Below are 24465 nucleotides of genomic sequence, written 5' to 3' on the forward strand. Positions count from 1 at the left end.
TTATGCTGAATAGGTGGTGGAGACCTTCCACATAATTCTGAACTCTGGCAAGGACCAGGTTTAAGGAGAAGGAATAGAGTAGTGGACAGTAACCATAATTTGCCTTTGAAATATGCAATTTAGACATTTTAATAAGCAGCAAGATAATATTCATTAAAAATCTGGCATATCTGCAACATTATATTGACTGAAATAACCACAAAGAAGAGTTTGAAATGTGTAAGAATTTGCTGTGGGGGCATTATCAGTTACTTAATTCTAAATCAAATCAATACTTCCATATGAGCAAAATTAAATAGTTCAGACAAGACTAAAATGAAAAACACCCTGCCTGGGCCCATTCGTCCTCCTCCCGGGTGACACTCCTCCAGGCAGTCACTTTTAGCTCCCATTTTGGTTTTGAGATGGTGGGGTAGTAAGGCAGTATTTTCTTAAATTTCTCTCAAGTTACCAAGTAGTAGTATTTTTAAAGTTTTGTTTTCTGAATTACTTCTGTTTCATCTGAAGTAATGTTTTGGTAACTATTGTTAAATGTCATCTCTAAGCTTTTCACAAAAGTTTAGTTTCCATTTTTGACCTTTATTTTTAAAATGATGCAACGTAAAAGCTAATGGTTAACTATTTCTATGGGTTAAGTTTCTTGACTAATAGTCTTCATTTTAAAGAAAATGGAAGCTGAATCTTGCATATTGAGCTCAAAGAAGCAAAATACAGATATATTGGCTAGTACATCAAATCCATGTTAGAAATCCTAGCTTTCCCCAGAAAATCTGTGATCCTTTTTTGTGGAAAGTAGTTCTGGGGAGTTGATACTTGTTGTTGGTTAAGACTGATGGTGGAATTTGGTGTGGGTAGTGAAAAGTGTCATCTGTTCCATTTACAAAACTTAAACTAATCCCTGTGCTTTCAGATCCATTAATTCAATTCAACCATCTGACACATTTAATATTTCTGAGTCAAATGTCACTCGGGGGGAAAAAATGACTTTCTTTTTGCCAGAGCTTTTCAAGAGGTTTTGTCTAAAGCTTTGCCTGGACACATTGCGGGTCTCTTCTCCCTCCTAATTTTGGTTTCCTGAGAACCTTATCACACCTCCATTCTCTTTCTATATGTTTTCTATTTTTATCTATATTAATGAAAAAAAAATCTTCCTCAGCAGTTGAGTCATTGAATTCTTTCCCTGGTTGTGTTTTTAATTTACATAGTTACCATTTTTATTCAGTTCTATCACTTGAGTTCCATATGAAAGGAGAGATAATATATATGCTGTTTTGAATCAGACACATTAATGCTATATTTACTGATGTTGTTATTGTTCAGTCACTCAGCCCTGTCTGACCTTTTGCAATCCCATTGACTGCAGTATGCCTGGCTTCCCTGTCCTTCACCATTTCCCAGAGCTTACTTAAACTCACGTCCATCACGTCAGTGATGCCATCCAAACGTATCACCCTCTGTCATCCCCTTCTCTTCCTGTCTTCAATCTTTCCCAGAATCAGGCTCTTTTCCAACGAGTCAGTTCTTTGCACCAGGTGGCCGAGTATTGGAGCTTCAACATCAGTCTCTCCAATCAATATTCAGGACTAATTTCCTTTAGGATAGACTGGTGGATCTCCTTGCAGTCCTAGGAACTATCAAGAGTCTTCTCCAACACCACAGTTCAAAAGCATCAATTCTTAGATGTTCAGCTTTCTTCATGGTCCAACTCTCACATCCATACATGACTACTGGAAAAACCATAGCTTTGACAATATGGACCTTTGTCAGCAAACTAATGTCTCTGCTTTTTAATATGCTGTCTAGGTTTATTACAGCTTTTCTTCCAAGGAGCAAGCATCTTTTAATTTCATGGCCGCAACAGTCACCATCCACAGTGAGTTTGGAGCCCAAGAAAATAAAGTCTGTCACTGTTTCTGTTGTTTCCCCATCTATTTACCATGAAGTGATGGGAATGGTTGCCATGATCTTAGTTTTGTGAATAATGAGTTTTTACTATTTTCAAAAAGTGTTAATTATAATAAAGTTATTGAAGCTCAGAAAATAAAGTTTTAATTTTGTAGACAAAAATTCTCAAAGTGTAGAGCAAAAAATAGTTCATATGGGAATAATCTAGGAATCTTATGTATCTATGTAATTCCAATTCTTGATCCTTAGCCTGGCAGATAGTAAGCACTCAACACATGTTTATTGAACAAATATATGGAAATTTTATTTTGAAGATATGTTTTTAAAAATCTTTTATGTCATAATGCACTCTCTTCCCTTCATTAGATCTTATATCATTTGAGAAATCTGGAGCTGTTTAACAGAGGTAATTCCAGTAATATACCTAAATAAGGAGTAAGACTTATGGTCGAAATGTGCATTTTCATTTTTCAAAATTCTTCCATTAACTATAAGTAAAGAGCAAAATTTTACAAAAGATATTTCCAATAAAGAAAAGCTGTGGGATTATGCAAAAGAGACTTTTCCATTAAATGGAATCAGGAGAAGCTCAAAATTAAAGTTTCCATTTAACAAGAACAATGTAACTGAAGACATGGTTTTAAAAATCCATTAAGTCACTTTGGAAAAAGGCAGTAAACACAGCTTCTAGAGACAAGAGAATTCCATTTGGCAATCTGTATCATTAGTGATAGTATTTCCATTAAATTATATACATTTGTATCCTGTTCTACATTCTTTTTTACAAAACATGATTTACACAAAATTGTTCTGCTTTACTCCTAAGCATATACTTAAAAGATTTGCTGCAAAGATGAATTCTCTTACCTATAGCAATTTACATAGAAGTCACTTATGTCTACATCACTTAACATGCACTTTATTTTTTCACTGTTACATTGAAATGAGGTTCATAGCTACATTAGGAACTTTAAAAAATCAGAAAATCATGGGGATATTGTCAACAAACATTGCACTATTCTTAATTATACAAATGGCAAGATATGTTATTGATATATTCCTGTTTCTTTCCTTTTTTTAGTGATGAGAAGAACTGAGGATACTTATAGGTAGTTAGCATCTCATATGTGACATTTCAAATCAGGTCACCTGGATTATTGTTGTTCAGTCGCTAAGTCATGTCCAACTCTGTGACCTCATGGACTGTAGCATGTGAGACTCCTCTGTCCTTTACTATCTACCAGAGTTTGCTCAAATTCATGTCCATTGAGTCGATGATGCTATCTAAACACCTTATCCTCTGCCGCCATCTAGGAGCATTTTCTTTTGACATAAATCAGAATCTTGAGTTGTGTTAATAATTTCACAACTCACAATTAAACGACTTTCAATAACACTACAGATACTTAAACTTGTCTACATTTAATGATAAAATTTTGTAAAGTGGTAAATGTTTTAAATGAGTGTCACTTTGCCTGTAGTCAGAGTGAAATTTTCCAAAATATAATATTATTTATGTATATTTCTTACTATAAAACACACTTTCAGATGGTAAAATTCCTAAAGGTTTATTTAATAGTCAGTTTTTTGCAAATGAAAATGCATTTTTCCAAAGTTGTATTTCTGGCACTTGAGTGTCATTTCTATGTGAAATAAAAGAGCCCACTATGTTGATTTGGCAAAAGATTAAAACATTACTGGTGGGGGCTTCATAACAGACCTTTGACATTTCATGAGGGACAACACAGGGTGATTATTTTCTTTTACAACCTGAGCAGTGTATGGGCATTAACTATAAAAATGATTATTTTATTTAGACCTAGATCATCTTTTCCCATGCAGTAAGACAATGATCAAGGAAAAATAAACCACAAATGGTAAGCATTAGATTTTAAACACAAATAAGAACCCAATGCGATATTCAACTAATATTGAGTGTGGTCAAATGTTTACATGGATTAAAAAAAAAAAAAATTCTGCAGGGAATGAAATAATTCTCCTGCAGTCTAAAGATTCTTATTTCTTCCTATTTTCAGTTAAACCTCACATTTATTCCATAATATTACTATTGATGTATATCTAATTTAAGGGCAAATAAAGTCAATGTCTATGGTTCCCATGCCCTTTGAGATAAGGTGAATAGTCATTTTATTTATGTAATAGTATTTTTTGCAAAGTAATGTTGTAATGGGAGATAACTTATATCTTAAAGGATATTGACATTATATGTGAATAGTGTTTGCATATATCAAAAAGTTATTTTCTATTGATGAGATGATGATATTTTATCAGTAGTCATGGAAACTATATTCTTCATTATTATAAACATGTGCTTAGTCACTCAGTCTTGTCCGACTCTTTGCAACCAAATGGACTGTAGCCCAGCAGGCTCCTCTGTCCATGGGGATTCTCCAGGCAAGAATACTGGAGTGGGTTGCCATGCCCTCCTCCAGGGGATCTTCCCAACCCAGGGATTGAACCCAGTTCTCCCACATTGCAGGTGGATTCTTTACCATCTGAACCACCAGAGAAGCCCTAACTCCTTTTGTATGTGTTATTCAGTCCAAATATAATTACTAAGATCAAAGAACTGACTCATTGACTAATATGGAATAACTGACACAATTACTCATACTGCCATTTATGGCCCTAAACTTTTATTAATTTAATTAAAAAATAGAAGAGTGATAAAAGTTGGGTTTCCCAGAAATGTCACTACCATGAAACACACAAAATATAGATAGTATTACTCATCATCTTATCTGGCAGTATTACTTTCTAACAAGTACTCAGTAATTTTCCAGTATAAATTAAGCCTTCACAGAATTTTGGATATTTGATTACATTCAAGAAAAGCAACTAAATACCAAGATCTTTTCTATATTGAACCAAAAATAAGAAATACACATGTATATGATATACTGTGTATATCTTATTAGGTCTCTGCCTTCATTACCGATGCTATATCAATCATTGGCAGAATTGATATTATCAGGTGCTATATATTTAAACATATAGAATGGCCAGTAAAAAAGGAATGAGTAAGCTGAAGGAATCTAGGAAGTGCTCTTGAACAAGTAGTCTGACCATGAAAGAGAAAACAAATGGATAACATTGTGGACATTAATATATCATTTATTCTTTGGAACTGTTTAAGTTATTATTATCCCTATTTAAGGATAGAGAAAATGAGGCACAAAGAGGTTAAGTAATTTGTATCAAAATACATGGATAATGTTTGTCTTAGTCAATATGGATTGCTATAACAAACTACCATAAACTGGGTAGTTTATAAATACCAGAAATGTATTTCTCACAGTTCTGGTTTACTGAGAAGTCCTAGATGAGAGAATCAACAGATTCAGTCAGTGTCTGGTGAGGGCCTGCATCCTGGTTCACAGATAGCTGTATTCTTGCTTTTTCCTCATATGGTAGAAAGTGCCAAGGAAGCCCTTTGGGGTGTCTTTTTAAGGGCATCAATCCCATTCACAAGGGCTTCATCCTCACCTTCACCCTTATGACTTAATACCTCTCCCATAAGCCCCACTCCTAATTCCATCACATTGTCAGTAGGATTTCAACATGTACATTTTGGAGGTATATGGACATTTAGTTCATAGCAATATTGAAATATTGTTCTAACTTAGTACTATAGTTTTAACCTATACTGTCTCTCAAGCAGTTAGAGTTTCAGTAAGCCCATCTCATAGCCCACAGTTATCTCAATCCTATCTGGTATACCCCATGAGTAAGAGAGACATGCATGGTCTTTATAAGCGTCATTTTTCAATTCCACACACAAGTGATATCATACAGTATTTATCGTTTCTGACCTACTTCAATTAGCATAATCCCCTCCAAGTACACCCATGTTGCTGCAAATGGCAAAATTTCAATCTTTTTATGGCTGAGAAATATTCCATTGGCTATGTGTTTCTCTGTGTGTGTATCACGTCTTCTTTATCCATTCATCTGCTGATAGGCACTTAGGTTGCTTCCATATCTTGGCAATTGTATATAATGCTATTATAAACACTGATGGAGAAAGAAATGGAAACCCAATTCAGTATTCTTGCCTAGAGGAGCCTGGTGGCCTGCCATCTATGGGGTCGCATAGAGTCAGCCATGACTGAAGCGACTTAGCAGCAGCAGCATGAACACTGAGCATGTATTTTTTCGAATTTGTGTTTTTTTGAATTTTTTGGACATACATTTAGAAGGAGAATTGCTGGGTCAAATGGTAACTCTATTTTTAGTTATTTTGAGAAACCACCATGCTATTTTCCATAGTGGCTGCACTAATTTACATTCCCACCAACAGAGTACAATGGTTCCCTTTTCTCCACATTGCCAGCTTTTGTTACTTGTGTTCTTTTTGACAATAGCCATTCTCATGGAGGTGAGGTGTTAGCTTAGTGTGGTTTTGATTTACATTTCCCTGATAATGAGTGATATTGAACATCTTGACAAGTGCCTGTTAGCCATCTGCATGTCCTGTTTGCAAAAATGTCTATTCAGTTCTTCTGCCTATTTTATAATCAAGTTTTTGTTTTTTTTGATGTTAAGTTGTATGAGTTTTTTACACATGTTGGATAGTAACCCCTATCAGTCATATCATTTGCAAACATGTTCTCCCATTCAGCGGAACTAATGAGTATATCAAAAGGAAGCAGAGTCACAGATACAGAAACCAAACTAGTGGTTACCCAGTGGTGAGAGGAAGGGAGAGGGGACTTTATAGGAGCAGGAGATTAAGAGGTACAAACTATTAGGTATAAAATAAGTTACAGGCTTATATGTACTTGAGTAAAATAGTCAATATTTTATGAAAATTATAAAGAGTACCTTTAAAATTGTGAATCACTGTATAGTACACTTGTAGTTCATATAATATATTATACATCAACTACAAGAGTGTGTCTGACTCTTTGCCACCCCATGGACTGTACTCCACCAGGCTCCTTTGTCCATGGAATTTTCCAGGCGACAATATGGTAGTGGGTAGCCATTCCCTTCTCCAGGGACCCAACCTGGGTCTCCCCATTGCATGCAGGTTCTTTACCATCTGAGCCACCGGGGAAGCCCATATATCAAATATACTTCAATAAAAAAAAGAATTGTATTTTCTTATGTGTGTCTGAGACATGTGAGTGTGTGTTTAGAAATTATTCCCAAATATAAGTTGGTGCAGCCACTGGGAAAACAGTATAGAGGTTCCTCAGAAAGCTAAAACAAAAACAAAATAAAAAAAAAAAAAGAATTAACATATGATCCACCAATCCCACCTAGGGGCTTATATTTGCACAAAAGTGTAATTCATCAGAATATATGTACCACTATGTTCATAGAAGCACTAGTCATAATAGCCAAGATTTGGAAAAAACAAATGCCCACTGGCAGACAAATGGATAAAGATGTGGTATATATATAGAATTGAATCTTATTCAGCCATAAAAGAAAGAAATAATTTCATTTGCAGCAATATGAATGGACCCAGAAATTGTCATACTGAGTGAAGTCAGACAAAGACAAATATCACATGGTATCACTTATATCACTTATTTGTGTAGAATCTAATAAAAAGACTACAAATGAACTTCTCTAAAACAGAAAAGAGAAAAACAGAGTTACAGATGTAGCAAATGAACTTATGGTTACCAGGGGTAAGGAGTGGTCAGGATAAATTAGAAGATTGGGACTGACATATACACATTGCTATATATAAAATAGATAACTAATAAGGAGCTACTGTATAACACAAACAGTACCATGTAATAGCTTATTATGGGAAAAAATCTAAAAAAAAGAGTGGATATATGTATATGTATAACTGATTCACTTGTCTGTACACCTGAAGCTATCAGTACACTGTAAATCAACTGTATGCCAATAAAAAAAATTAAGTGAACAAACACAACAAAACAGAAACAAACTCATAAACACAGAGAACAAACTTGTGGTTACCAGAGGGAAGTGAGTAGGTGGAATGAGGGAAACAGGTGAGGGTGGTGAATACGTACAAATTTCTTGTTACCAAATAAATGAGTCACAGTTATAAAATGGACAGTGTGGGGAAAATAGTCAAAAAGTACGCAATATCTTTGTATGGTAGCATATCATAGCTAGACTTACTAAGGTGATCCATTTATAATGTATTAAAATATCAAATCACTATGTGATACTTCAGAACTAGTAAAAACAAGACAATTATATTTCAAAAAACAATGTTGCCCAATTATACAATGGAATACTACTCAGCCATAACAAGCCATTTTCAGCAACATGGATGCAACTAGAGAGCATCATATTAAGTGACACCAGAAAAAGAAGAGACAAATATCACATGATTTCACTTATATGTGGATATAAAGTCTCACACAAATGAAATTATCTATGAAAGGTGGTTGTCAAGGGGGAGGGAGTCAGATGAGGGATAGAATGGAAGGTTGTGGTTAGCAGATGTAATATTTTATATATAAACTGGATAAACAAAGTCCTACTGCATAGCATAGAGAACTCTATTCAATATCCTATGATAAACCATAATAAAAAATATTAAAAAGAATGTATGTAGATGTAAAACAGTCACTGTACTGTATACTAGCATTTAACCCAACATTGTAAATCAACTATATTCAAGGAAAAAAACAACGGAAATTATCTCTGAGATTTCTGTCTTCTATTATGCATTTAGTTGCCCAGAAATTATTCCACGAAAACAACTATCTTCAAGTGAGGTGGCAAATGAAGTCTATTTGGGGAAATGATATGCCAAGTTTAAAACTATTTTCCTTGGTATATAGGAAATGTATATGGCATGATATAGCAATCCCTACTATGACCAACCTAGATAGCATATTCAAAAGCAAAGACATTACTTTGCTAACTAAGGTCTGTCTAGTCAAGGCTATGGTTTTTCCTGTGGTCATGTATGGATGTGAGAGTTGGACTGTGAAGAAGGCTGAGTGCCGAAGAATTGATGCTTTTGAACTGTGGTGTTGGAGAAGACTCTTGAGAGTCCCTTGGACTGCAAGGAGATCCAACCAGTCCATTCTGAAGGAGATCAGCCCTGGGATTTCTTTGGAAGGAATGATGCTAAAGCTGAAACTCCAATACTTTGGCCACCTCATGTGAAGAGTTGACTCATTGGAAAAGACTCTGATGCTGGGAGGGATTGAGGGCAGGAGGAGAAGGGGATGACAGAGGATGAGACGGCTGGATGGCCATCACTGACTCGATGGATGTGAGTCTGAGTGAACTCCGGGAGTTGGTGATGGACAGGGAGGCCTGGCGTGCTGCGATTCATGGGCTCGCAAAGAGTTGGACATGACTGAGCAACTGAACTGAACTACAATACTTGTATATACAAATGGTTAAGCATAAAATTCAGTATTGTTAAAATTGTGGTTTTTTTTTAAAAATCAAATGTCACTCAAGTTAGGAGAAATTATTTTGCACATAATATGTGCCAGAGTTGACTTAACTTCCTTTATTACAGTTTGAGCTTTGAACTGACTGGTCACTGTGTGCATTAGAATATCCAAAAATGATATACAAGTATCTACAATTTTTACCTGAAGAAATTGAGCACAGGGATGCTAAATACCTCTCCACTGTTATATAGCTAGTACATAGGGAATTATAAAATCAAATTTAGATCTAGATGGCTCTAGGGATTTGCCATTAAATATTATAACTTACAAGAGTATGGCAACAATAAAGAAATAAATATGAAACAGTTGTGAGGGATCCATGGCTAAATCTGTCAAGCAGAATAAAAATGTTATGGAAACTTCCTATTTTCCAATATCATTACAAAATTATGGTTATTAAAGTATGGGACTTTGCTGGTGGTTCACTGCTTAAGAATAAACCTGCCAATACAGGGGTTTGATCCCTGGTTCAGGAAGATTTCACATCTGATCAGTTAGTCAGTCAGTCTGACTCTTTATGACCCCATGGATTACAGCACACCAGGCCCCTCTGTCCATCACCAACTCCCAGAGCCTGCTCAAACTCATGTCCATTGGATTGGTGATGCCATCTAACCATCTCATCCTCTGTCATCCCCTTCTCCTCCCTCCTTAAATCTGTCCCAGAATCAGGGTCTTTGCCAATGAGTTGGTTCTTTGTATCAGGTGGCCAAAGTATCGGAGTTTTAGCTTCAGCTTTGGTCCTTCCAATGAATATTCAGGACTGAGTTCCTTTAGGATTAACTGGTTGGATCTCCTTGCAGTCCAAGGGACTCTCAAGAGTCTTCTTCAACACTACACTTCAAAAACATCAATTATTCGGTGTTCAGCTTTCTTTATAGTCCAACTCTCACATCCATACAGGGCTACTGCAAAAACCATAGCTTTGACTAGACAGACCTTTGTCGGGAAAGTAATGTCTCTGCTTTTTTAGTATGCTGTCTAGGTTGGTCACAGCTTTTCTTCCAAAGAGCAAGCATCTTTTAATTTCATGGCTGCAGTCACCATCTGCAGTGATTTTGGAGCCCCCCAAAATAAAGTCTGTCACTCTTCCCCCAGTCTATTTCCCATGAAGTGATGGACTGGATGCCATGATCTTAGTTTTCTGAATGTTGAGCTTTAAGCCAACTTTTTCACTCTCCTCTTTCACTTTCAAGAGGCTCTTTAGTTGTTCTTAGCATTCTGCCATAAGGGTGGTGTCACCTGCATATCTGAGGTTACTGGTATTTCTCCCAGCAATCTTGACTTCAGCTTGCGCATCATCCAGCCTGGCATTTCACATGATGTACTCTACATATAAGTTAAAGAAGCAGGGTGACAATATACAGTCCTGACATACTCCTTTCCTGACTTGGAACCAGTCTGTTGTTCAATGTCCAGTTCTAAATGTTGCTTCCTGGCCTGCATACAGATTTCTCAGGAGGTAGCTCAGGTGGCCTGGTATTCCCATCTCCTGAAGAATTTTCAACAGTTTGTTGTGATCCATACAGTTAGTGGCTTTGGCGTAGTCAATAAAGCAGAAATAGATGTTTTTCTGGAACTCTTTTGCTTTTTCCATGATCCAGCGGATGTTGGCAATTTGATCTCTGGTTCCTCTGCCTTTTATAAATCCAGCTTGAACATCAGGAAGTTCACGGTTCACGTACTGTTGAAGCCTGGCTTTGAGAATTTTGAGCATTACTTTGCTAGCGTGTGAGATGAGTGCAATTGTGCAGTACTTTGAACATTCTTTGGCATTGCCTTTCTTTTGGATTGGAATGAAAATTGACCTTTTCCAGTCCTGTGGCCACTGCCGAATTTTCCAAATTTGCTGGCATATTGAGTGCAGCACTTTCACAGCATCATCTTTTAGGATTTGAAATAGTTCAAGTGGAGTTCCATCTCCTCCACTAACTTTGTTCATAGTGATGCTTCCTAAGGCCCGCTTTACTCCACATTCTAGGATGTCTGGTTGCAGGAGAGTGATCACACCATCACGGTTATCTGAGTCATGGAGATCTGTTTTAGACCATTCTTCTGCATATATGTGCCACCTCTTAATATCTTCTGCTCCTGTAGGTCTATACCACTTCTGTCCTTTTTTGTGCCCATCTTTGCATGAACGATTCCACATACTACAGGGCAACTAAGACTGTGCACCACAGCTACTGAGCCTGAGCCACACTGCACTGGAGAGTAGCCCCCACTCATTGCAACTAGACAGTCTACAACACAGCAACAAAGACCCAGTACAGCCTAAATAAAATAATTTTTTTAAGTAAGATACTGGCATAAAGACAGTCATTTATACCAATGGACTAGAATACCGAGCTCAGAAATAAAGCCATACATAAAATGTCAACTGATCTTCAAAAAAAAAAAAAAAAAAAGGTGCCTAGAATACACAATGGGGAAAGGATAGTCTCTTCAACAAATGATATTGGGAAAACTGGATAGCCACATGATAAAGAATGAAACTGGACCTCTAACTTATACCGTATACAAAAATAATCTGGAAGTGGATCAAAGACAAACATAAGACATGAAACTGTAAAATTCCCAGAAGATAACATAGGTGAAAGACTTCTTGACATTAGCTCTGGCAGTAATTAAATGTAACACCCAAAACACAGGCAACGAAAGCAAAAAAGACAGTAGTGATTGTCAAGCTAAAACCTTCTGCAAAGCAAAGGGTACAAGAATTAGAATGTAAAGGAAGCTTCCGAATGGTAGAAAATGTTTGCAAATCTTATATCTTTTAAAGGGTTAATACCTAAAATATATAAGGAACTCATACATTTCAATAGCATAAAAAATACACAAAGGGACTTCCCTGCTGATCCATTCATTAAGAACCAGTCTGCCAAAGAAGGGAGCATGGGTTTGATCCCTGATCAGGGAAGATTTCACATGTGGCAGAGCAGCTAAGCTGAGTGCCACAACTACTGAGCCCACATAACACACCTACTGAATCCCGTGTGCCTAGAGCCCATGTTCTGCAATGAGAGAAGTAACCTCAGTGAGAAGCCCACACACTGTAACAAAGACCCAGTGCAACCAGGATATCATAAAAAGCATACACATACTCAAATAACAAATAACCCAGTAACAGAATGGGCTAAGGATTTGAAAAGATATTTCTCCAAAGACAAACAAGTGTCCAAAGGGTGTTTGAAAAGGTACTCAATATCATTAATCAACAAATTCAAAAGCAAAACCAAATAAGATTTCACTTAAAATCAAACCATAATGAGCCATCACCTCATACCTGTCAGGGTAGCTATTAAAATAAGAAAGACAAAAACTATTGGTGAGGATGTGGATAAATTGGAACCTTTGTACACTGGTAGGAATGTAAAATAGAACAGCTGCTATATCTCCAAATATTAAAAATAGATCTATGATATGATTCAGCATTCCCATATTGAGATAAGTATCCAAAAGAATTTAAACCAGGATCTCAAATGTCTGCACTCTACTGCAGGATTATTTACAATTGCCAAGACATGGGGAAAACAAAACAAAACCTAAATGTTCACTGACTGATGAATGAATAAAGAAAATTGTGGTATAAACATAAAATGCAATTATTATTCTTCCTTAAAGAAAACAAGGACATCTCTGCAACAACATGGGTGAACCTAGAATACATACTAACTGATAAGAGCCATTCACAGAAGAACAAACACTGCACAATTCCACTTGTAAGATATCCGAAATATTCAGACTTAAAACACAGAGTAAAATGGTAATTTCCTGGTGAGAAGGAAAAATTAAGAGTTGTTTAACAACTTTAGTTTCAATAGGTATAAAGTTTCAGTTATGTAAAATGAATAAGTTCTAGGAATCTATGGTAAAACATAGTACCTATATAGCTGACAACTCAGTTTTGAAAACTTAAAAAAATTAAGAAGTTCAAGCTGATGTTCCATATTCTTACCATCAATAAAGCACAAACAAAAACAAATTTAAAAAGCAAACAATAGCCAAAGTGGCCAGGCTAAACTTCCTGAGGTGATGTATGTATTTATTACCTTGTTTGTAACTACGGTCTCATGGATGTCCCTAAGCCCATACAATTGAATATATATGTATTTAATTTACACCTCAAAGACAAAATAATGTAGGGGAACTACTTAGAAAAAAGACTAAAACATTTTCTATTTTGTAATATAACCTCATTTATGATACCAATAACCACAGTAAATTGTAAATATAGTAACAACAGAAGTAAATTCGGACTTCTCAGTGTAGCAGTCAATATTTTCATGCAATTCACCTTACCTTACTACTTCTACATCAAACTTACATTTGTCCAGTCATATATCAGTACTCCACATCATCAAGAATATTTCCTTATTTTTCCTTCAATACGCTATGTTCGCATCTTTCACACATCAGTAATTGTTATGGAGCCTTTCTTTTTGCTAAGACGATTTAGAACCATTGTATATTCATCTCCCACAATTTAACAAAATGCCTATTATAAAACAAACATCCACTAATCATTTGTTTAAAAAATTACAAGATCTATGTATTGCATTTCCCATGAATTTCAAGATCGTAGTTGTCTACTGCTTATTCTGAATTGTCCTCAAATTTGTATTTGTTTTCTTAACCTCATAAAGAGCCTTAGAATTTACCAGGCTATCTCTAACATTCTAACATATCCAAAGTCTAACATATCCTAACCACATCTAGGCTTTAGGAAAACTAGGACAAAAATTCATAAATATTAGAGTTTTAAAGGAGTTAGCATCCTTGTCTAAACCATACTGGTATGTATTTGTAACAGTTAATTAAATATAGAAAACTACAAATGCTACTGTGGAATATGATTTTATAAACTAAGAATTTCAAAAAGGACTTTCTAGGCGAACTTAAAAAACTAAACTAATGGTCCTTAGTCTTTAGTCTCAGATCTTGTACAAAATTTCTGAGGACTAGACACATTAGATGCTCAATACTGGATAATGGAGTGTTTGTTGTCTTTATAATATTGGAATATTCCATGTTGTCATGTCTCCTGTTGAACTATAACTATTTCATGGTCTACATTTGTTTACTCATATTTTTCATAGTCTTTCTATACAACTAGTTAATTTTATCTTGACAGTATAATCAGCAGGTATAAACTATCAATGCCTTCTGAATACTTTTCAACCATAAAGGAATTTCCTAACTGTACAAAGCACAAATAGTTATCTCTAGTTAAATGAGAAATCACTAACTGAAAGAAGATAAGATTATTTAAAAATTAACTCCTCCATAATTCAACAAGAGTGTGTAAAAAGGAGGGGTGAGTTAAGATGTTATCTACTGTTTCAAATGTAGATTCATTGCATTATGAAATGAAGAAATATATATTGATAGAGAGCAGAATGTCTAAGAGTCTAGAAGGAAACTTTTATTGGTGATTCATTTATGTAAACTGGAAAACTCCCTGGCTTCTCTGGTGGCTCAGAGAGTAAAGCATCTACCTGCAATGCTGGAGACCTGGGTTCAATCCCTGGGTCAGGAAGATCCCCTGGAGAAGGAAATGGCCACCCACTCCAGTAAAATTCCATGGACGGTGGAGCCTGGTAGGCTACAGTCCAGTCCATGGGGTCACAAAGAGTTGGACATGACTGAGTAACTTCACTTTCATCTATGTAAATTAGTCTCTGTTCCAAAATTGTAGCTTATTAATCTTGGAAGTCTCTGATGCTGGGAGGGATTGGGGGCCGGAGAAGGGGACGACAGAGGATGAGATGGCTGGATGGCATCACTGACTCGATGGACCTGAGTTTGAGTGAACTCTTGGAGTTGGTGATGGACAGGGAGGCCTGGCATGCTGCGATTCATGGGGTCGCAAAGAGTCAGACATGGCTGAGCGACTGAACTGAACTGAATCTTGTTCCACTTTACTATTTGGTAGATAGCTTTAGAAACCTTTCTTTTTCCATTCTATATAGTCTGCAGATAAAAACTTGGCTCTATATTCTCTCAGTTGGTTACTAACAAATGTAAAAATCCCTTGGTTAGTATTTCACTCCACCAATGTAACTTGGTCTTGATTATCTCATCTCATTTTTATTTACTTTTCTTAGTAAAAGAGCCTTCCAGATAATGATACTACCATGAAATATGACACCTAAAATGTCCTTGATAATAAAAATGTTATTAAATATGAAAGATACATAAAACATATATAAAATTCTATGAAATATTAACAAATATTTTAAATGATATAAATATTGAGGCATGTGCCATGTGTTCAAAATAACTTGAAGAGTCAATATTATAGTAATGACAATTCTTCCTTGTTTTAATAGATTCAATGTAATTATAATCAAAATATCATCAGATCTCTCTTGTGGAAATTGGCAAAACCTATCTAATTTTACTTGGACATGTAAAGGTCTAATATTAGCCAAGACTATTAAAGAATTTTGAGTGATAGGATTTGATGTGGTAGACAACACAAAATAGTATGAATACACATGATACATTCAACCATTTCAACAAGCTGCTGCAGCTGCTAAGTCGCTTCAGTCGTGTCCGACTCTGTGTGACCCCAGAGACGGCAGACACCAGGCTCCCCCGTCCCTGAGATTCTCCAGGCAAGAACACTAGAGTGGGTTGCCATTTCCTTCTCCAATGCATGAAGGTGAAAAGGGAAAGTGAAGTTGCTCAGTCATGTCCGACTCCTAGCGACCCCATGGATTGTAGCCTACCAGGCTCCTCTGTAGGTGGGAGTTTCCAGGCAAGAGTACTGGAGTAGATTGCCATTGCCTTCTCTGTTCAACAATCTACCTATGTGTAAAGTTGATTTGTATAAGGAGAAAAAGCAAACTCACATCAAACACACACACACACACACACACACAAACTGCAAGTCGACTGTGTTTAAATATAATAAACAAAATTAGGAAGGTTCTAGATACTAGTGGAAAAATATATTTATGACCTTGGCATCAGGAAAGAAAAAGGACATGAAAAAATTAACTTAAAGAAAAAGACCAATATTAATATAATTTACTATATCAAAAGACTATTAAATTGATAAGAAATCTTAACATTGAAGAAGATACCTAAAGAACTCACTGTATAGCATGTCACTAAAAGTGTATCCAGTTAGCCACTGAACACATGGAAATTTGCCTAACATCATTACTCATAATGAAAAAGCATATTAAAGGCATAACAACATGTCTATGCCCCATGTTAAGTCGTTCAGTTGTGTCCAACTCTATGTAAACCTACGGACTATAGCTTTCCAGGCTCCTCTGTCCATGGGATTCTTCAGGCAAGAATACTGGAGTGGGTTGCCATTTCTTCCTCCAGGGGATCTTCCCAACCCCCAAAGGAATAGAAAATTATACAGACTAACAGTACAAGTGATGGTGCGAATTTGGAGCAACAGGTATTTTTATACATCTTGTGAAAAGATAATTTGGTATATTCCCTCCATAAAAGTGTTTGACATTTTCTATTAAGTTAAACATAGTCACAGTGTAATACAAGAAATCCCACCAGTAAGTGTATACTAATAGAATGCATACAAGTGTAAAACAAAAACACATGCAGAATACTCATAGCACTATTACTCTAATAAGAGAAAATGATAATTATCCAAATATTCACACTAGAAGAATGGGAAAAGAGAAATGTTCATAAAATGTTAATAGTATAGAGCATTAAAGTGAACTCATTATAGCTGTAGCAATAGCATAAATTAATATCATAATCATAACATTGAAAGAAAGGGACCAGAACTTAAAACATATATTTTGGATGATTCCAATTACATTAATTCCAAAATCAAGCAAATTATAGCAACTTACTTTGGGAAGCAAAGAGGTTATTGATTGGAAGGTGCCACAAATGAAGCCTATAGAATGAGGTCAATATCCCGTTTCTCCACCTGACTTTGGCTAACAGGGTCTTTGCTCTGTAATAATTCATTGAGCTGTATACTTATGAATCTGTAGTGTTTTTCTATGTGATTAACACTACAAAAATATGATGAAAAGCAAGCAAGTGAACACAAGCATGTTGATCAACTTTACTTTAAATTCAGTATCCCTAACTTTTAAGTAGAACATGAATTCTGCCAGGCAGTTATATTTATATTTTCCCCTATGATTAGCAAGAGAAAGTGTTTTCTTTCTGGGTTTTGCATCTTCAATTGTCTTAATCTTAGAAAAGCAGAAAGAAATTGTATTCTGAAGAAAATATGGAATTTGGTATGAAACAAACTTCGAAGAAAAATGTTTCGTTTCCTTGATGTGGGGTTTAAAATAGGATTTCATTTAGAGATATTAATTATCTCTGATAAAATTCAATTAATGCCATTGCTATAGTTTACCATGCTTCCCAGCCTCATTTCAAAGTGTTTGTGGGTGGCATTTTTGGAATACAGCCAAACTAAACTCATTAATGGAAAATGTAAATTTCTTCCTTTGTCCTTCATTCTTTTTTCATTCTGTTCATCCCAGAATGAGTATGAGATTTTTGTTTTCAAGCTTAATTTGCAAAAGTTCAATATTGTGTTAATACTTCTGACGATCCCTAATCCTTTCCATGAAGATGACCAAGATTTCATGTCATCTTCCATTTAACTGAAGCATTTTCCTTCTTGAATGTTAAACCTAGTTCTTATATTTAATGGAGATCAGATTTTTCACTATTTTTTTTTTTTACATGTCTACACAACAGTTGTTTCTGAGGGGTCTTTCTTGGATATATAATCAGTATCTTCTCCTCAGAACACACAACTGTATCTTCCTTTTAAAGGCCATATACAAAAGCAAACAGAAAATGTTAGGTTTCAAAAAAGAATAATGCTTATTAAATTCAATGTATAATCTTATGTTGGATCCTGGAACAGTAAAAATTCACTGGTAGAAAACAGTGAAATCTGAGTAGGTCTGTAGTTCAGTTAGTAGTACTGCACCACTGTTAATCTCTTGCTTTTTAACAAATGTTCCATAATTAGATAAAGATGCTAACATTAGAGGAAGCTAGGTGAAGGGTCTACAGGACAGATGTGCTGCACTATCTTTGCAACTGCTTTGTAAATCTAAATCCATTTCAAAGTAGAGTTTTTAAAAAAGGCTGGAAATCAAACTGGCTGTATCTTATAATAACAATTTTTAATAAAGATTTTAAAGTAAAGACATAAAATTGGAAAGAAATATGTTACCAGATGAAGTAGAATGATTTTTGTGTTTATTTTTTTTCTATATTGTCCTTATGTTCTACAATGTGCATGTAACATTTATGAAATAAAAATACAAACAATAACATGTGCAAATGCATAAACACACACATTCAAAATCCACACTGATTAATTTCAGAATTAATACTTCTAAGCTAAGTGATCATTTTCAAAGCAGATAATTGGCACAATGATCTTCAGCTTGTCCTGGCTCATACCACTGTTTTATTTGCTTTCCTCTAGAGTCTCACTGAATTTTTCCCAAACAAGTGTTCTGAGGAGTGCTAAACTTTCCATTACCTGAAATTCCAATAACAATGGCAAACAGAAAGTGTGGAATTGTGAATACTACAACGCCTAACTCTTCAGTTAATGATACAACCATATATTTAATGTAGAAAAAATCTCATGTTTATGTGTAACAACACTTATTATTCCCTAAAGATTTTTTCCTGAAATTAGAAATACTATAGTTACACCTTGCTTTCTTTACCAGCAATTTAAGTGCCATGCATTACCTACAGCATTAGGTTAAAAACCTTATCTTTCTCACTAGTCTAGTCATGGAATCAACTATATTAATATTTAAATATGTCATTAAATATTTTATTATTGAAGATAACAGTGTTAATTATACCTGACATGTCTAGAAAAATATTCAGCTAGCTATTGGAGATTAATTACCAAGAAGATGCAAGAATTTTCATACAGATACAAATATTTATGGTTGTCCATAAAGTTCCCTGGTGGCTCAGACTGTAAAGAATCTACATGCAATGCAGGAGAGACCTGGGTTTGATCCCTGGGTTGGGAAGATCCCCTGGAGGGGGGAATGGCAACCTACTCCATCCAGCATTCTTGCCTGAAGAATTCCCATGGACAAAGGACCCTGGCAGGTTACAGTCCATGGGTCACACAAAGACTCAGACACAACTGAGCAACTAATCACACACACACACAAAAAGTTCCAAGTGAACTTTATGGCTAACCCAATATGTCTTTGATAAGTAGATTAAAATATATGTATATATATTTTAAATAAAAAATTCTGTTAAGGAAAAAAATGTGCATTTATCAATATTTTCCAAGAAAAGATTTTAGAAAAGGATCATGAACACGTATTTTCTTACATCTGTGACTCTGAAGTCTAACAAGGAGAGATGTGGCAAACATTTTTTTTTTCAAACTTCTAATTTTGTCATGGAAAATAACCTAAGGAAACCAAAGTATTTTCTGTGTTATAAGAAACAATTTCTTGTTGAACAGTGTTCTCCAGCTCAGGCCAGTTAGCTTAGACAAAACAGCTTGAGTATTACTTCATCTTGTACTTTCTTAATAACTTTCTTTTTAAAAGATGACATTGTGGATTCAGTTATGTTTACTTTTCCGTTCCAGACACATTAGCAATATGTTCATCACCTGAATACATTATACAGAAAAGAGAGTGGTACTCTTTTTTTTTTTTCCACTTTGTTTCATATCCACACAGATCTACAAGGCTTTTGTTTCATTTCTACCTATTATTCTCTACAGATAAGTTCCTTTTAAGCCAGGGAAATGAAGAAATTCAAACTTTGTTTTGGAAATGAGATTAGGAAAGAAGAAACAACTAGAACTGAAGTTACTAGTTTGTTTTAATAACTAGCATTATATATTCCTTTGAAGTAGATTGTGTAGAACGACATTAAATATTTTATCATGAAGGCAATGTAACCACATACTGACCTCATTCTTTGGCTATGTTCATAGCTATGTCTGCATATCTCTAAAACACTTTGTTTGATTTGTTTCACGGATTTATGGCTTTAAACAACCCCATTGTTTCAGAGTAGTACATGTAACTTATGCTACAGTTACTATAAACATCCTTTTGGCAAAGACTAAATTGTTGCATATGGTTGTAGGTGGTAATGTCTAATAAAAGAGTTGATCTTGTGAGTAGAAATTTTTGATCCAATCTTTTACTTGGAATGACCAACTGCACTCTATTAGAGCAAATGTCTTGTTCAAACACTGCTTTGCAACCATTTATAGAGCTAAGGAGGCCAATAGAGTACCTGACATTTAACCTGAAATTTTCTGCACAGAATTCTCCAAATTCTTCTTAATATTCTGTATAATACCCCTGTGTTTAAGGTAAAATGTTTATGAATTAAATAAAATAATGTAAGTACATGTTGTTAAATGGAAAGTTCATTTTTACAATAAGACACCATTGTTTTAAAATAAAGTTTATTGGATCAAAAAGGAGCAAGTTAAAGCAAAACTTGAAAGCATGATGTTTTCCTTGGAAGATACTGGCATAAATTTAATCAAGAATATGGTTTTAATTACTGCTATTGATGATATCCATACAATGATTAATGACAGTAGAGTTAATAGAATATTGTGAAAGGTAAAAAAACAATGATATTATCAAATCTATGATCTGTGACATCATACCTCTGCAAAATGTATTCTATCAAAGGCCCCATTGGCTATATAAATAAGCAATACATAGACTAAACACACTTGAAATTTTGGATATTACTTGGTTGACAAACAGTTTTGGCTGTGAATCTGCTATTAACAGATAAAGCGTTTTCAGTGTGGCACTTCTGTGAGCCCATTTATGTCCAGGGCCTCTTTTCCCCATTTTTCACATCAGTGTAGATACACTCTAATGACTCATCTTCTAGCTCCATAACCCTGTCCTCTGCTGAATCCAGTCTGTTCAACTCACTCTTTGAGTTAATAATTTCAGATTGTCCATATTTTAGTCCTTTACCTGTTTATTTTTATTCATTACCCTCTGTTGAGTGACTTCATCTTTTCATCTGCTTTGTCAGTTTCTACTTCTATTTTCTTAAACCTATTATTATTACAGTTTTTTAAAAGTTGTTATGTATTGACACAAACTGCAACGTTTAGATCAGCTGTGAGTGTGAAGTCAAAGAATGTTAGAACATGAACTTATTCTGAGAACTAGTGGTTACCAGTGGAGAGAGGCAATACAGGGGTAGGCAGAAAAAAAAGGTTTATTATGAAATTATATGAAATCTTGTGTATGTGGAACTTTTGAAAATTGCAAAAGTGCTATAGAATTTAAAGAATCTTTCATTAAATAAAAAAAAGTATTAATTTAAAAAAAGAGTGGTATTGGGAACAAATTGTGGCTGAACTAAAGCTCCAAAATGAAATGACATTCTCCTATCCATGTAACATTTGGAAATAGGGGCAAATATTCACCACATGAACTTTATGAAATATGAGAGCTTTTTAGTTCAAATTGTGATTACTGAAGTTAATTCAAAGTAAGAAATTACTAATTTTAAATGATAATTACCAAAATGAAATGCTAGAATTGAAAAATAATCTAGATATTATAAATGAAATAAAACAGATATTTGTGAATTAAATGCATTTTCATTAAAAAATATTAGTTTTAAATAAACTCAGATTCACGTATGATCTCAGCACTATGGTCTTTGAGCATAGCATTCACTAACAAAAAACAAACATTTTGATGTGTGTATGGGACTTGTAGCCTATATAAATGTCTGTATGTTGGTTGTTGCTGCTGCTATATTGTTTAGGAGAAACCAATAAAAAAGTCTCTAGCAGTAGGATACAACTTATTTTCAACATCTGAAATATGCTCTTCATACTGCATATGTTCATATTCTTAAAGACATTCCAATGAAATGTTTTTCAAATTTACCCCTTCACTCAAACTATGTGTTTCACATGATTATTTTCCTGTTCCTACCAACATTCCCTGTTGAGATCATAATGTCAATATTGTCATATGTTTTCTTTCTAAACCTAATCCTCTTACTGATTTTCTCAATCAATGCCACTAGCATCTTCTTAAAACATGATGTACAACATTTTTGAATGAATTCCAAGTATTCAATTGGGGCAAAAGTTATAACCATTAAGTACTATTGATTTCATAACATAAATACCTAATTCTTTGTACTTTACCTGCCACTAACCACACTGAGATTTCCTTTTATTTACATTTGGACAATTGACATAATCGGTTTACTATTTTTTCTATATTTGGTTTTAAACTGTGCACTTTTGAAAAATGAATCTTTCTAAAATATAACTAATTGTAGCATCTCATTTTTCTGAAATGGGACATTTACTTGGCTCTTGATTCAACTATATCTTCAGAATACCCTTTAGAAAGTACAGTTATTGATTTCTAATAGGTGAGTAAATTGAAGCCTAGTGATGTTAATTTGCCAAAGATCACAGTTTATATCCAACTCCTCGCCTGTCTGATAGCCTTGCCTGTCAGACTACAGAATTATTTTTCCTTCTAACTCTCAATCTTACTCATCATGATGTGTTCATCTTATGATTTATCCTCATTAACAGCACAGTGAATTAGATATTATCATTTATATAGGTGAGACATCTAACCCAGAAAAGTTAAACAGTTTGTTTCAACATAATACAAAGAAGAGTGGCAAAACCAGCATTTAAATCTTAACTAGCGTTTGAAGCTTTTTCTACTTAAAAATCCTGTGTCCCTTTCTGTATCTCTACATGAATAACATCTGCTCAAAATTTATGTATAGGAATACTTCATCTCCTTAATGTATTAAACACTCCTTAAAAAAAAAAAAAAACTGAGTTATATTTGTAAATCCCTCACTCTTTTCAGTCTTTTAAATGGGTTCTTCCATGATACACCATAGGGTCGTATTCCATCTACTTTTAAAACTTTCATGTACTGCATTCTCCACAGATTCTTCACTGATTCTGCAACTGGAGAGAAATGCTTTTCTCTAAACTTCCACACATCTCTATCTCTTTTAGACTTTTTAGGGTCTTACTTTTCTGTACTATTCTATCTCTTATAGAGTATCTTAAGTTTCTTGGAAGTAGGGTAGGGTATATTTACCTGTTTAAAAAAAAAAAAAAACACATATATATGGAATTTAGAAAGATGGTAATGATGACCCTGTATGTGAGACAGCTAAAGAGACACAGATGTGTAGAGCGGACTTTTGGACTCTGAAGGAGAGGGAGAGGGTGGGATGATTTGGGAGAATGGCATTGAAACATGTATACTATCATGTAAGAAATGAATCGCCAGTCTATGTTCGATGATACAGGATACAGGATGCTTGGGGCTGGTGCACGGGTTCATGTTTGGGAACTCATGTACACCCGTGGTGGATTCATGTCAATGTATGGCAAAACCAATACAGTATTGTAAAGTAAAAATAAAAATTAAAAAAAATAAAAATAAAAAATAAAAATAGATATGAATATAAATTTAGAATAGGCCATCCAGAAATTTAATGTGCATATTAGAATATATTTTCTAAAGACAGTGAGCTTTGTAGACTGATTTTAAAGTATTCAGAATCCTATACTAACAACATTCAATAATATTTCACTATAAATGTGAAAATGAGCCCACAAATTAATAAAGTGCTCTTTTGAATTTTTGTGAAAGTTATGTCTTTGGGCTTTCTTAGGCTTTCTTTTGAACTATAGATAATAACAATATTTTTGATAAACCAATTGAGTCATATAGATTCACAACAGTTATTTACAAGATGGTTAACAATAATATTGAAACATTTCAGTTGTATTATAATTAAAATAATATTGGACTTGAGGTGATAAATAATGCCATAACCTATTATGTTCTAGGGTCACCCATTTAACTTATATGTAGAGCACATCACGTGACATGCTAGGCTGGTGAAGTACAAGCTGGAATCCAGATTGTCAGGGGAAATACCAATAACCTCAGATATGCAGATGACAGTACCTTCATGGCAGAAAAGTGAAGAGGAACTAAAGAGCCTCTTCATGAGGGTGAAAGAGGAGGCTGAAAAAGCTGGCTTAAAACTCAACATTCAAAAAATGAAGATCATGGCATCTGGTCCCATCACTTCA

The sequence above is a fragment of the Capricornis sumatraensis genome, chromosome 17, assembly GCF_032405125.1.
Source record: "Capricornis sumatraensis isolate serow.1 chromosome 17, serow.2, whole genome shotgun sequence".
NCBI classification, from domain to species: domain Eukaryota; kingdom Metazoa; phylum Chordata; class Mammalia; order Artiodactyla; family Bovidae; genus Capricornis; species Capricornis sumatraensis.